General features: G+C 41.3%; 1 protein-coding gene across 1 annotated transcript in view; it reads right to left on the reverse strand.

Annotated features, from left to right (window-relative positions):
- adgrl3.1 (adhesion G protein-coupled receptor L3.1) overlaps positions 1-14515 on the reverse strand; it is a 137616-nt gene that overhangs the window by 115095 nt on the left and 8006 nt on the right. Inside the window, exon 2 of the mRNA XM_034081404.2 lies at positions 11598-11679. The gene's annotated coding sequence lies outside the window, so the exon portion shown is untranslated. The remainder of the gene's footprint in view (positions 1-11597; positions 11680-14515) is intronic.

The following is a 14515-nucleotide window of genomic DNA, read 5'->3' on the forward strand; positions in this document are numbered from 1 at the left end:
CTATCAGAAAGTTGCTATCAGAAACAATGCCCGACTGTTTTGGACGTAATATGGTCGGTGTTTACATTAGCATCGCGAACACTCAGAGCTAACCTGGACTGGATAGAGCATGTGTGTGAAGAAGCAGGGAATAAAAAGGAACTCACCTTGTGGTATAACCGGCAAAAGAGAAAGCCTTTGAGCTCCATACTGTTTCAGAAAGAATCCTTGATAATCCATGATATGGCGTTTCATGACGGCAGTATTTAGTTTAGACAGTAGCCGCCGTGTCCCGCATGAGCTCAGCCCCCTCCTTTTTTTTATCAAATATTTTTTTTTAAAGCTTTATACATAAAATCAGCACTTCTGATTTCTGAAGTGAAATAGAGGGATATGAAGCATGGCTAGAATGGGTGATCTGTTTGGTATTTTGAGCAAAACACTTCATAGACATGTTTTTTTATATATTTTTATCTGAGACCTATGCTATTGCCTACAAATAGCATTATCGGTGACCTTTTATATTATTGTTTTTATAGTGACAATAAAGAAATGTGAACAGAATAATAAGGATACAAGAATTGTGTAACCTGATGAAAAATACATTTTTTAAATAATGTTTTTAAGAGTTTACTTTTGTAATTTTTCATATTTTTCGGTATAATAACCGTTATCTTTATTACAAACAAAGCAGATAATTTGTCTTTGAATAATCCCAGACATCTTCACTGAAACGACATGATGCATAAAGCAATAGGATGAAAGAAAGTGTAATAAAGATTTGCCATTTTACTTATTTATTTTTCCCGTATCCACCAAATACATATGTATATCTATCTTGCCAGTGCCAGCAAAAATGGACTGAACAAAGGCTTGTAGAACTTCACTAACTAATGTTTTTTTTTATGGAATCTATCCCGAAGCGCCTCAATACAACAACAAATCTCTACAGTATGCGATAGGGATAATTGAACTGGTAAACAGGCACATGGAGGGAAAACATCTGTGAGTGCATCTGCTCATCACCACAGCAAGCCTGTTGGAAATCTACTTGCACAATGTACTGTACTCTACTTTGCACAATTAGCACCGGTTCATAAGCAGAACAGCACACATATGAGAAGACACAGTAGGGAAGTGATAGTAACTGCCGAAACTTGTTTTGTTTCACACAGCCTCTCACACAAATAAGATGGCTTATCCTTCAAGGAATACAGAGGCCCTAAATAGCTGCTCTCTTCCAAGTTGTTGACAAAGAGCATCTCTGTAGGCTATTCCCTGTTGTAGAGTGTGTGTCTTTGCATATGTGTGTTGTGGAGGGTGTGTAGGGGGTTGGACCACTGAACTCAGGTGGTAACGTATCTGTGTTTAGTGTGAGTCTTTGTTTATGCATTAACGTCACTGTGTATGTGTGTTTGATTAGGTTTGTGTGTGGGTGTGTGTGTTTGCTCACCTGGTGCCCAGTTCGACCCAAGGAGGGAAAAAGAGGGCATAAGGGACATGCTGGTATCTTGAGCGCAGTCAACAGGATGTGCTGCCACCAGCCAGCCGACTTGGTAACGTATAACATGTTATAACAATAAATAGCAAATCTGGGATCAACGGTAACTTAAAGTGCACCCATCATGCTATTTTTAGGCAATAGCATAGGTCTCAGATATAAAACATGTCTATGAAGTGTTTTTCTCAAAATACCAAACAGATCACCCATTCTAGCCATGCCTCATATCCCTCTATTTCACTTTCTGTTTCAAAAGTGCTGATTTTGGGTATAAAGCTTTACAAAAACTTCACACACATGCTCTCCAGTACAGGTTAGCTCTGAGTGTTAGCGATACCAATGTAAACACCGACCGTATTACGTCCAAAACAGTCGGGCATTGTTTCTGATAGCAACTTTCTGATAGTGCCGTGTGTTAGAGAATAATTCTCCTTACTCCTAGATATTTAACCTTTTTGCCTGTTGACGTTTATCACCAACCCTGACTCTGTTATCTCCTTTAAGGAATGTGTTGCTGCAGCTATAATGTTGATATTCTCAGTTTATGACCGGGCATATGATTGTGCGAACGCTGGCTTCGAGCTTAAGGGTCAGGCAAGTGAATCAGTGTCTCCAGATGTTGGGGCTATCTCCAGTGTTCCTAGATGTTTACGTTATCTCCCCCAATATGTTGATTAACTCTCTGAAATCTAGTTAAAAGGTCTATCGAGAGACGCTGTTCAGAATTGATGTGGCAACTCTCCGGGCAGTCAGAACCTCTGGCTGCTGTGACTTGTGATGTGAATTTCTCCGGCCGATACTCGTAATAAACCATCAGTGTTTGACATCAAAGCTCCAACTCTCCTCGTGTCTCTCTGAGTCCTGACTCTCCATTGCTACAGAAGTTTCCCTTACACCGTGGATTCACATTTCCGATATTACGTCATATCGGACGCAAATCTGGATCAGCTTCGTTGTACCCCCGTTTCTAGAGATTTGGGTACGGAGGAAAAGAGAGAGGGTTTTATTTTCTGACCCTGCGTGAGTTCCCTGACACACCGGGGACACATATTTATGTATAAAAGACATCAAAAAGTGCATTTTGCATGATAGGTCCCCTTTGAATTTCACCAAGGCAGAACATCAAATTGATAATTAAATTGTTCACACTCGAAGGAGTAGTGATAACAAATGTCACACATTGGTAAGCTATCAAACCATGCTGCCCCAGAACGCCTCGTTGGAGATTTCTCATTTTTCTTCCTGGGTACTCTGACGTGGGGATACCCAGAGGCAGGGTTGGGAGGGTTACTTTGTAAATGTAATCAGTTACTGATTACTGATTACATGGCTCTGAAAGTAATCCGAATACAGTTACAGTTACGTGTCTTAAAAAAGTAACGTAATCAGATTACTTTTAGATTACTTTTGGATTACTTTCTTTTTCCATCACAGATGGGTATGTTTTGGTGAACAGGAGACACAAAAAGCAAAAGGAAACTGAACGTGTTTTTACTGTTTTAATGGCTTATCAATAGCACACTGAAACATAACATCTGAAACGATGTAACAACATAATACACTTGTTGGGGATGCAGCTTGGGAGGAGTGAGGGACACGGCTTAGAACGGGCGTGTCCCTTCTGTCCTGCCAGTGTTGGCAGGACATGAATTAAAATGTCGAACTCGGACTTCATTTTAAGGACATTTCGGCCAGGGGTGGAGAGATATAGTTTAAGCACCGGATTGGCAAAACAGGAGAGTGTGTGCACCAGTCTGCCTTGATGTATGTATTCATGTCCGTGACTCTCACACTAGGCTTGTTTGAGACAAGCAAGACCTGCGCAGACCTGAGCAGTTGCGATCAACGTCTTGCTAGTGCGTTGCATGATGGTTAGTCATTTTGTCCGACTTGCTCTGGAGGCTCGCCCACATGAGACTTTGAAATCTCGCGGGACAAAGACGCCCGCAGCCTTGAGAGCGAGGCGAGGCGAGTTGGCGCAGTTGCTCTCCACGAGCTGCGGAAGCGAAATGCTTGATGGGAAACGGCTCGCTGGTATCTCGAGCTGAGCGCTCATTGGTGGGTTTTACCACGTGCTGCTGATGAAACTCTCCAATTGGCTGGCAAAAGTTTGTTGTTGTTTTGTGTCAGTTTTACGTCGCCACATCCATTCCCATTTTTCATCATTGTTCCACAATGTTTATCATCATGAAATTAATATCTATATATTTTATACTATACTGCTTACCGTTTTCATACTTTATATATCTTAGCATATTCATACACACTGTTCATACTGCTCACAGGCTGATATCTAGTGTATTCATACCCCTCACTGTTTATTCATCATTCAATTCATTTTATATTTTATTCTGTAGATGGTGTACATTACTTTTCACTTTACTGCTTGTTGCACCTGGTTAGAAGCTAAACTGCATTTCGTTGTCTCAGTACCTGTAATCTGTGCAATAACAATAAAGTTGAATCTAATCTTGAGCAGGAACAAATGTATTTACTTAGTACATATCTGACATTAACGATTAAACACATGTGTGCATTCTTTATAAATGCAAACCGAGTCAAGCCGACTCCGGAGGTGGCGGTATGCACCTTAAAGTTGTTTGCAATCCGCCAAAAAACCGAGAGAAGAAGAAGAAGAATGCGAAGAAGAAGATGAAGAAGAAGAAGCCGACTCGGAGCTGTCCGACTTCAGGCGAGCTTTTTGACACCTCCCCCGGCTGCGATCGGCTACTCTCGTCTACTTTCGAGGCGAGCCGCAATGTGTCTCAAACAAGCCTAGTGTCTGCTGCCCACAGCTGCTTTATAGAAGGAACACCTCCCAGAGATGTTCACAAGTCTTTTTTTGCAAGTCCAAGTCAAGTCTCAAGTCTTTGGTCACGAGTCCAAGTCAAGTCTCAAGTCTTTGTGGGTTGAGACTTGATCAAGTCTCAAGTCTTTGGTCACGAGTCCAAGTCAAGTCTCAAGTCTTTGTGGGGTGAGACTTGATCAAGTCTCAAGTCTTTGGTCACGAGTCCAAGTCAAGTCTCAAGTCTCTAAAAAAATAAAAGTCTCATGTCTCTTCTGGTTGTAATAAGCCTTCTATTGTCTGCTGCTATCCAGTCTGTTAAGAATACTGCACAGCTATATCTAAGAAATTCAAAGCATTTACTGTGTTATTATACACTGGGTCTCTAATGACATCTTTTAAGTCTACTATTAATAAACATATTCCTCTATCCTCTCACTCAAACCCAGTGTAATGGTAACCTGATAAACCTGTAACATTAACGTTACGTGGTCAACAATAAACCTGTAACCTGCCTATAAACCCACAGATGTATTTATGTATGTAACTATGTATTTTTCTACGTTTAACGTTAGCCAGTAGATGGTGGCAGCGGGTAATGATTAACGTTACCGACCTTTTTTATGTCATGTCAAGAGTTGGATGTCAACGCCACTCAACGCAAACAAGTGTAACAAGCAAACATTCACTCATCTTTTCAAATATTCAGTTACAAAGCTAGTAGCAAGCTAAGTGAACATTACATAGCTGATGCTGAGCTAAACATGTGTGCTAACCGTCCATGCGTTAATGTGACTGACCTCTCCGGGTGACTTTTCAAGTGCCTGATGAAATCCGACGTTGTTGCGCCAGCATCCTTGATTTTGATATTGCAGACTTTGCAGTGTGCGCTCCTTTTGTTGGTGCCGCCAGCGTTTTGTTCGAAGTTTTTGTAGTTGAACCTAATTACAAGCGGTACAGCCGCAGGTGTGCCGCCGGTCGCCATGGTGTTACTACGAGGTAGTAACAGAGGCGCGCACGTCTGCGTAATGAGCCCAGCTAAAATAACTGGATGGCCTACCTGCCTGTCAGCCTTCCATCTGGGCACAAACTTATCTTGTGCCCTCATTGGTCATGTGCGCGTTCGTGTGGTTCTTGTGTGTTGGAGGAGGCGGGCTCTATAAGGAAGTAGCAGCCTCTAGCAGATTATCTCCGGTTGTGTATTTTCAAATTCTAGCGATCTCGAGCCGGTTTCTCTCAAATGTACCTACCCCACCTTTAATACGCCAAAAATAGAAAACACAATGATTGTTCACGAGTCCCAACACACGAGTCCAAGTCGAGTCTGAAGTCTTTTGGTCATGAGTCCAAGTCAAGTCTCAAGTCTCTGTGTGTGCGACTTAAGTGCGACTCGAGTCCGAGTCGCAGACTCGAGTCCCCATCTCTGACACCTCCTTCACTTCATGACATCTCTGCAGCGCCAGGAGGCAGCAGGAGGGTTAAATCCGCCTCTGAGAAGACGAGCTCGCAGTGCCTTTCACGCACCGCCTTTCACGCACCGCCTTTCACGCACCGCCTTTCACGCACCGCCTTTCACGCACCGCCTTCGCTGTGTTTACCTTCAGAAATAATCATTCATTAGTAAGGCTATAGACTAAAAAGCGACCACAGGCTGATGTGTTTTAACCACACACACCTATACACACACGCGATTTAAACGCAGACTTTTGTTCCTCCATGTTTCGTTGTTATTGTTCCACTGAGCGAGCGGACCCGCGATTTTTTGGTCCATCTGCGGCGGCTCTGATGATTCAAATCGGCTGTACCTTTAGTAATGAATATTAAATGTTGAGAGGAAATCTTTCCACCAATAATTCCAATAAGTAATCCAAAATGTCTTCACTTCAGGTTTACGAAAGTAACTGTAATCAGATTACTCGTTTTTCAAATGTAACGCGAGCTGAATACAGTTACTTGATTTTTGTATTCTGATTACGTAACGCCGTTACATGTATTCCGTTACAACCCAACCCTGCCCAGAGGCCACACCCTCTCCCAGCCTTTCACGAAACAAAGCTTCCCAAACCTTTCAGCGATTCATGCCGGATATGTACAGCGTAGGGCACTGAAGAACGATGCTGTTCCTACTTTGTTTGGACCAGCGGGAGATTCGGGTACACAACCTGTAAGTATTCATTGTTGTTTGTGTATTTATGATGTTTAAAACAAACAAGGTATCTACCACGACTGTTTAAATGGGTAAACGTTTTTCGGGCTACTACGTTGGGATCGCGGAGAAATGCTCTCCGCAGGCGCAGACCCATTCTCACAGCATTATAAACCTTTTTCTTACTCAATATCAAGCCACACTTATTGTTTTTACTTCGGCTGTGAGTGTTTGTGTGTGCTCAGGATGAGTTTCGCTTGTTCTCGCTGTATCGCCGACGTGGAAGCCTGTCTGCTCCTCGCAGCAGATCGCAGCAACGAGCCTCTCAACGTCGCTTGACCAATCAGAGCACACTGGGCTCACAGGGAGGGGGGGGCAGGAGCTCCAACAAGCCGTTTAGGACAGAGAGTGAATACCGGTGAATACTTACAGAGATGCTGTATGAGAAACCAATGTGAGTTTGGAAAATTGCACAGTATAAATCTATTTTAGTATACCTCAACAATGGAATTATGATCAGTAGAAATGGCCATGACATGGGACCTTTAAAGACATAAAGACTTAGGGGCAGAGAGATAGATGGACCAAGACTTTGAAACGAATGATCAAATCATCAAAACAGTTCCTAATTAATGTTCTATTTAACAGAAGATGTATTTGATTCATTTGTTCTAGGGCTGGGAAATATGGCCAAAGTCTTCTACTGCGATATATATCACGTTACAAAATGTTTTCTGGTAATAAGCCTATTTTAATACTTGACCAATAAAGTTTATTTTTTTAAGAACTTTAGTGCAAAATGAACATAAATGTTCCAAGTTAAATTAAAGAGAACAAATATATACATATTTCCTTTTAAGCAATAATGCATACACACAAATACAGTTTCAGTAATATTCACCTAATATGTATGCAAAATCACATGTTGAATTATCCTTATTATAATGTGTACAATATTGAGTTTTTATAGGGTAGACTGTGTGCAAAACAAAAACTATTTTAAAGTAGTTAATTTGTAATTACAGCTTGTTCATAATAAATAACTTCAACAAAACAGTATGTTCATATCTTCATTATGTTATTCTGTTAAGTTAATTTACAGCAGTGTTGATTGATCATCCAGCCCTCATAGATAAATGGGTAAACAGATAGTTTAACTTGTTGAGTGATGGTTAGTGGTTACCATAGCAACTCAATTGTCATTTTTCAATTTCCGCCTCCATTACAGTATCTTGCAGGTCTAGTGTTTCAGAGACATCTGCCTCATGCCCAGCCCTGGGTGTGTTTGTGTGTGTGTGTGTGTGTGTGTGTGTGTGTGTGTGTGTGTGTGTGTGTGTGTGTGTGTGTGTGTGTGTGTGTGTGTGTGTGTGTGTGTGTGTGTGTGTGTGTGTGTGTGTGTGTGTGTGTGTGTGTGTGTGTGTGTGTGTGTGTGTGTGTGTGTGTGTGTGTGTGTGTGTGTGTGTGCACACAGGGGAAGAAGGCTGACTCTAATTGCAAAGGCCCATCTGCTGATTCTGGAAAACAGGCTTGCATCTTACAGACACAAACATTAGAGGAAAAAAATACTCATGTACACACATGCGTACATACAAACATGCACAACACAAGTGCCTACCTCAAAGGCTTCAACTTAGACCCTGAACAATATGCACACATTCTCTGGCAGCTGTGTGGACGGCATTGACTGGCATGGTTTACAATATGGACTCTATTGTCTTAGGACAAAGGCCTCTCCACTCAAGGCAAAGGTCACATTATAAGACAATGAGCCTGTATTCATAGGGGGTGGCAGCAGGGGGGCAAAGAAGAGTGCACGTGTGAGTCAGCTTGTATTGTTATTATTTTAACCGGTATTTAAATAATATCAAGCCTAAAATGTCCCTTTCAAATATATATATTTTTTTTATCATGTAAAACTTTTTTTTTTAGTTGCATTACGTTTCGTTATATGTTGTATTAATGCATTCAATCCAGTTGAGCATTTATCAGCTAACAGTATTTATGTAACCTAGTGCCATGTGACTTACTATGTAATCATTGTTTAAGCAGTGTAACTGATAATGATTGTATTTCATTCTACGTCCTCATTAGTATTGTGGTAAATTAAGGTTGTGTGCTTGTGCATGCGGAGCGGGAAACACCTGTTCCACACTTCCCCCATATGAAGAATGATGTATCCCTTTTCCTGTTGTTCTTTCTTTCACTCATTGTTACAGTGAAATAAAGACGAAAATGCAGCCCTGATATCACGGAATTAGATTTCAAAGCAAGCATTCCAAGTCATATGAGAGTACAGGAAGGAAAGCATGCGGGGTGACACACACTCGACAGGAAGTGCATTTACAAATGGACAAACAGACTCACCACGTTCACACAGGGTATATCATTAAATGCGCTTAAACTAATGAAAAATAGATACAAGCAAATGTTTTCAAATCAAATAAAAAAAAAAGGTTTCTAATTAACACCTTCCTTAGCTCTGTTGTAATAACTTTCAATCACAAAACTAGTTGACGTATTGCTTTTAATTGATGATTTGAAATTGCTTGTCCCACACATAGTTTATTAAAGTGGAACAAAAATACTTAAGTGATATGTCCAGCCATTAAATAGAAAAAGCTGTAATTAACTACATAGCAAACTGCCAAACCAGACAGAGGGAGGAGAGAGAGCCCTCTCATGCACATTACTCTCAGCCACTTCAATCAATTAAGAAGAGGATCCCAGATGAAAACATTGCCTCAGGGTTTTTATACAGCAAAGTTGCAACATATTTCTCCTCTCATTGAAACACTGATGTCAACCGGGACACTCTGACTAGCTGTCAATATCCAATAACTGCACCCTCCTCTCTCGTCAATAAATTGAATGTGCAATTCATCAGCCCAACTCTAGGAGACAGTATTTCTAATTAAAATGGAGCTCGTAAATTCGACATTTTACAGGCCCAGCTCAGCTTGTAAATACACTGTAAATAAGTTGTAGTGAGTGGCTTCATGGGCAGATGAAGGCCTGGTGTTTTAGTTTAACTCCTGTTGACATGTTCAAGGAACAGCAGGTTTATTGCAATTAATTAGAGAATGTTCCAATGTTCAGTTCTTATTCTATTCGGGAATGATAGCATGCACTGTCTTTATACTGTTCTATTCTATTTGATTCCTCTTTATTTGATTCGGTTCTTGCCTGTGCTGTATATTGCATGCTGTTATGTATTGTTTTTGAAGCTCAGTGGGTCATATCTGATTGGATTAGCAGTTTGAGAGGACACATTTATCGGGCCAATTAGAGCACTCCCTGGCAGATGGAACCCGGAGATCTCCTGGGAGAACGCAGGGTCATGTTTTGGATCTAAAAAAGCATAATGCATCTGTAGAGTCGGCTAAAAACTGCACACCAGGTGTGTATATATATTTCTGTCCCTATCCCCCGGGCCAAATCGTGCCTGCTGTAAATATGAATGCATTCAGAGTAGTGTTGCACGGTGTACCGATACTTGAAAGGTACCGCGATACCCTGCCGTTAAAAACGGTACGATTCCTCCGTTTCATTAGTATCGGTACTTTAAGAATGACGGGGGAAAGTACTCCCGTGAAAAAGCGCCGTTTTAATAAGAGCCGTGTGTGTTCAGCGCTCTGCTTCCACTCCCTGCACTGCAGCCGTGCCTGCAGTCCCGCTCCTCTCAAGCACGTTCTAAGTCCCTCCCCTCTCTCGTGCACGCGGCCACGCGCTAGCTGCCAGAGCATGTGAGAAAACGAGAAGCGTGGCTGCAAGTGGGAGTGCAACTGCCGCTGCGCCTCGGCTTGTTGACAAAAAAGACGCCAGAAGTCTGTGAACGGGCCGTTCAGGTGTTCAGAGCAGAGCTCTCTGTCGGAGCGGCAGAGCGTGATGTGCACTGAAAAGTGTTTCTGTCGCAATATTATCGTTGAGCAAACTTAACTAGCAATCTGCTAACGTTAGCTTTAGCCTTCGTTTTCTATTAGTTGTTTTCATAGGCTATAAACGGAGGTGGTATAAGTATATATCTTGTACTTGAGTAAAAGTAGAAGTACCCAGGTCTTGTACTTGAGTTAAAGTAGAAGTACCAGAATGTAGGAACAATCCTGCAATCAAAATGTTCCTCAAATAAAAGTACAAAAGTATTATCATCAAAATATAGTAAAAGTAGCGACAGTAAAAGTAGAAGTACTCAGGTATTGTACTAGAAGCACCAGAGTGTACTGTAGGAATACTCTGTTACAGTAAAAGTACTGCATTCAAAATGTTCCTCAAGTAAAAGTATTAAAGTAGCGACAGTAAAAGTAGTCATTGTGCAGATTGGTCCATTTCAGAATAATATATATGATATGTTTTATAATGATTGATCATGAAAGTGTTCTCAAAGCTGGTAAAGGTGCAGCTAGTTTGAATGACTTTGTAGACTGCAGGGTAGCTGGTGGATTTACTCCAGGTGGAACTAAAGTCTGATTTAACACTTGATTATATTTCACATCATTCATCCACATCTGTGAAGTAACTAAAGGGATTAAATACATGTAGTGGAGGAAAAGTACACCATGTACCTCTGAACTGTAGTGGATTAGAAGTACAAAGTAGCAAAAGAAACATTGAAATACTTAAATAAAGTACAACATTGTACCCAAGTAGTACTTGAGTTTATGAACTTAGTTACTTTACACCAGTGGCTATAAAGATAGAAAGACTAAGCCTTGCACAGAGGCATGAAAATACATTTTCAAAATGCTCAACAGTGCTGCCAAAATGTTAAACTCACTGCTACACAATTAAAATAAATGCTTTTATATATATTTATATTAGATGTGACTCTTTGGGGTTTCTGTTCTTAGTAACACTGCTGCTTCAGTTGTTCTGACTGCTAAAATCATCTGTTATTCCTAATTTTAAAGCCGATATTCCGTGGGGCTCGGATCCTTGTCACCTTTTTCATACCTGATGAGTTTGCATCCCTGATTATATTTAAGACTGTTTCCCTTTTTTTAAGAAAAGTATCGAAAAAGAATCGGAATCGCAATTCTTGACTTGGTATCGGTATCGAAACCAAAATGTTGGTATCGTGACAACACTAATTCAGAGTCAACATCCCTGGTTAAATATGTCTAAAGTAATCATGGGTTGAGGTGCTTTGTATTCAAACTTGCACACACACATACAGGCACACATATTCTTACCTTTTTATAGTGTACTTTGCTTTGTCAAAGTGAAATGAAGCCCCAGAGAATCACATCTCACTGGCAGCTGGACGTCTTAGTCCTGCAGAGGCAAAGTGAGAGGAGACAGAAAGGCAAAGGAGAGAGGGGAGAAGGGGGGGGTTATTGAAGCTCAGTGAACTGAAGTCCCTGTCATTTTTCACAATAGAGACCGATAGCCGTAATATGTAATGAATGTGGAGTGCAATTTGAATGATGGCTGGCGCCACATTTTGTGAATAGCCATAACCCACTCAAATACAAGAACCAGGCAGTTCAAAAGCCAATTCTGCTTGTGATTGCTTGTTATGTGTGTGTGTGTGTGTGTGTGTGTGTGTGTGTGTGTGTGTGTGTGTGTGTGTGTGTGTGTGTGTGTGTGTGTGTGTGTGTGTGTGTGTGTGTGTGTGTGTGTGTGTGTGTGTGCGTGCGTGCGTGCGTGCGTGCGTGTGTGCGTGTGCGTGTGCGTGTGTGTGTGTGTGTGTGTGTGTGTGTGTGTGTGTGTGTGTGTGTGTGTGTGTGTGTGTGTGTGTGTGTGTGTGTGTGTGTTCTGCCTCGTAATGACCTCTTAAGTGTCAGGGTATCAAAGTCTATAATGGTCCATCTCTGTGCTCGCTGCAGTTTACAGCTAAAAAGCTCTCTCTTGCTATGATAACTGGTTTATACGGGTGGCATTTCACTGCCAAATGCCAGACACTTTTCAGAGAGGAAATTGTTAGCTCTGTTACTAGAATGCAGAGGCAGTTATTCACAGTTAGACTCTGTCTCTTATATATATATATATATATATATATATATATGCTTCTATTAGTGCTTTATGTCCTTTTTTTATATCCCTCTTTTTTTTATCACTACTTTTTTCCACATATTTTCCCTTCTGTTTAGGAGCCACTCTCGTTGACTCCTTCCCCTCGCTCTGTCTTTCTCCAGCTCTATCTGAACCCTCCCCATCCTCCCAATCCTTATTCTTTATAATGTCAAGCTTTCAGCTTTGTGTCACATCTCAATGTGAGAGTATGTATTTTCACTGACATTGGATGGTGTGTCCCTCTTGGCATGCAAAATATTATTTTGTTGTAAACGGGAAGAAACTGTATTCATCTGCTTGGCCTTGAATTTGACTCTTCCAAAAGCTTGTCTGTGTGCTTTGCAATATTTGTACTGGCACACACACACACACACACACACACACACACACACACACACACACACACACACACACACACACACACACACACACACACACACGCACGCACGCACGCACACACGCACACACAACATAACCATACAGAGTGTCAGAGCCTGGACCTCTGTGGAGCTCTCAGGCAGGGCTGTGCAGTAATTGGTTCTATTAGCCAGTACAGGAGGCCATGGGCAATGTCTGAATGGTTGGGTGGGCAGAGACTGCAACAAAAGATGGAATCACTGTACTGTGTGTGTGTGTATATGCTTGTGTTTATGTGCATGTGAATAAGGGTGTATCCCAATGCTATATGTGTATACATGCAGGAGAATTGCCAGAGGAGAGCAATCATGAGAAATAAGTTAGGCGTTAAGCTCCCCCACCTATTCAACACCTTCATTCAAGTCTCCCTCGCTTCTTTTAGAACACGCAATACATTATTCACACGGAGCTGGTCAACAATGGAGGGATCAATGAATGAGGAATGGAGTTGGAGAGGTGGAAGAGAAACAGGTGCACAGGCGAGGTGGTGAAGGAATAAGTATGTAATAGTCGCTGAACTCAACGGTGAATGAGATTTTTCATTAGAGCTGATTTTCGTAAGTGGAAAGGGGAAAAAGATTCAAGATGCAGCCATTGCAAAGGTCAATGCATACATCAGCAGAGCACCATTGCTTTGTTCCATCACTGAAGGGGAATTCTTCATTAAATCCTACTTTGTGATCTTGTCGGCTGTCAGATGGCCCAGGTATCAAAAGCTCAAACTGTGTGTTTTAGCAGGAATAGCAATAGAATAATTCCAAAATGTACAATCCTTTTAGGATATTAAGTTTGGGATGCCATACCATACTTTGAACAGTGAATGTATAGGGCTTTTCATATTAATGTTTTTTATTTTTGATAATGTCTTAAATCTCAATTATTTTCGTCAGGATGATTGTGCATGTTATTTTCATAATAGTTTCATGCCTATTTGTAGGATCAACAGAACGACCTAATTTATTTATTTCAGTAAATGTGTTGACAGAATACCATTGTGTGAGCTGGGTAAAAGATTAGCAGCATTAAAAGAGGAGATAGAAGAGAGACTTTGATCGAATGAAGGTGAGGGCGCTCCTCTGAGAGCAACCAGCAGCGGAGCAAAGACGAGGACAAGAGACAGAGAGGTTTAGAGGGGAAAATGGTGAACGCTAACAGCTTCCACTACTGTAATAGCTAGGGAGGGGCACTGACTGAGAGGCTTTGGACAGCGAGTGGCTTAGCCTGACTGAACAATAGATGTACGTGATGAGGAGAAGCGAGGGATTGTTGTCTTTAAAAATGTTTTTTTATGTATTTCACATGATGGATGCTGACCATTTTCTCACATTGAAACAATGTTGTTTTCTATTATGAGATGCAGTGGTTGTATTGATGTCCCATGTCACCCCCCATTTCTCATAAGCCTGCTGTATGTAATTAGGATGACTCCACAGTATGCTTTTATGATGGTTAATCATGTATAACCATTTATAATCATGCTTTAAACAACAGATTGCGCCATAAGAGAGCAAAGATTGTGTTGATGCCTGTTGGTGGAGATTTATGGCACTTGGAAATGAAGCGATGTGAGGCCTTCCTTTTTAAAGGGTGGAGTCCCCTACAGTAAATGTTAATGTTAAAACCACAATTCTCCCCCTGGGTTTTGAAAGATTCGATATAAGCATGAGGAATATGGAGC

The sequence above is a fragment of the Pseudochaenichthys georgianus genome, chromosome 1 (assembly GCF_902827115.2).
Source record: "Pseudochaenichthys georgianus chromosome 1, fPseGeo1.2, whole genome shotgun sequence".
Classification (NCBI taxonomy): domain Eukaryota; kingdom Metazoa; phylum Chordata; class Actinopteri; order Perciformes; family Channichthyidae; genus Pseudochaenichthys; species Pseudochaenichthys georgianus.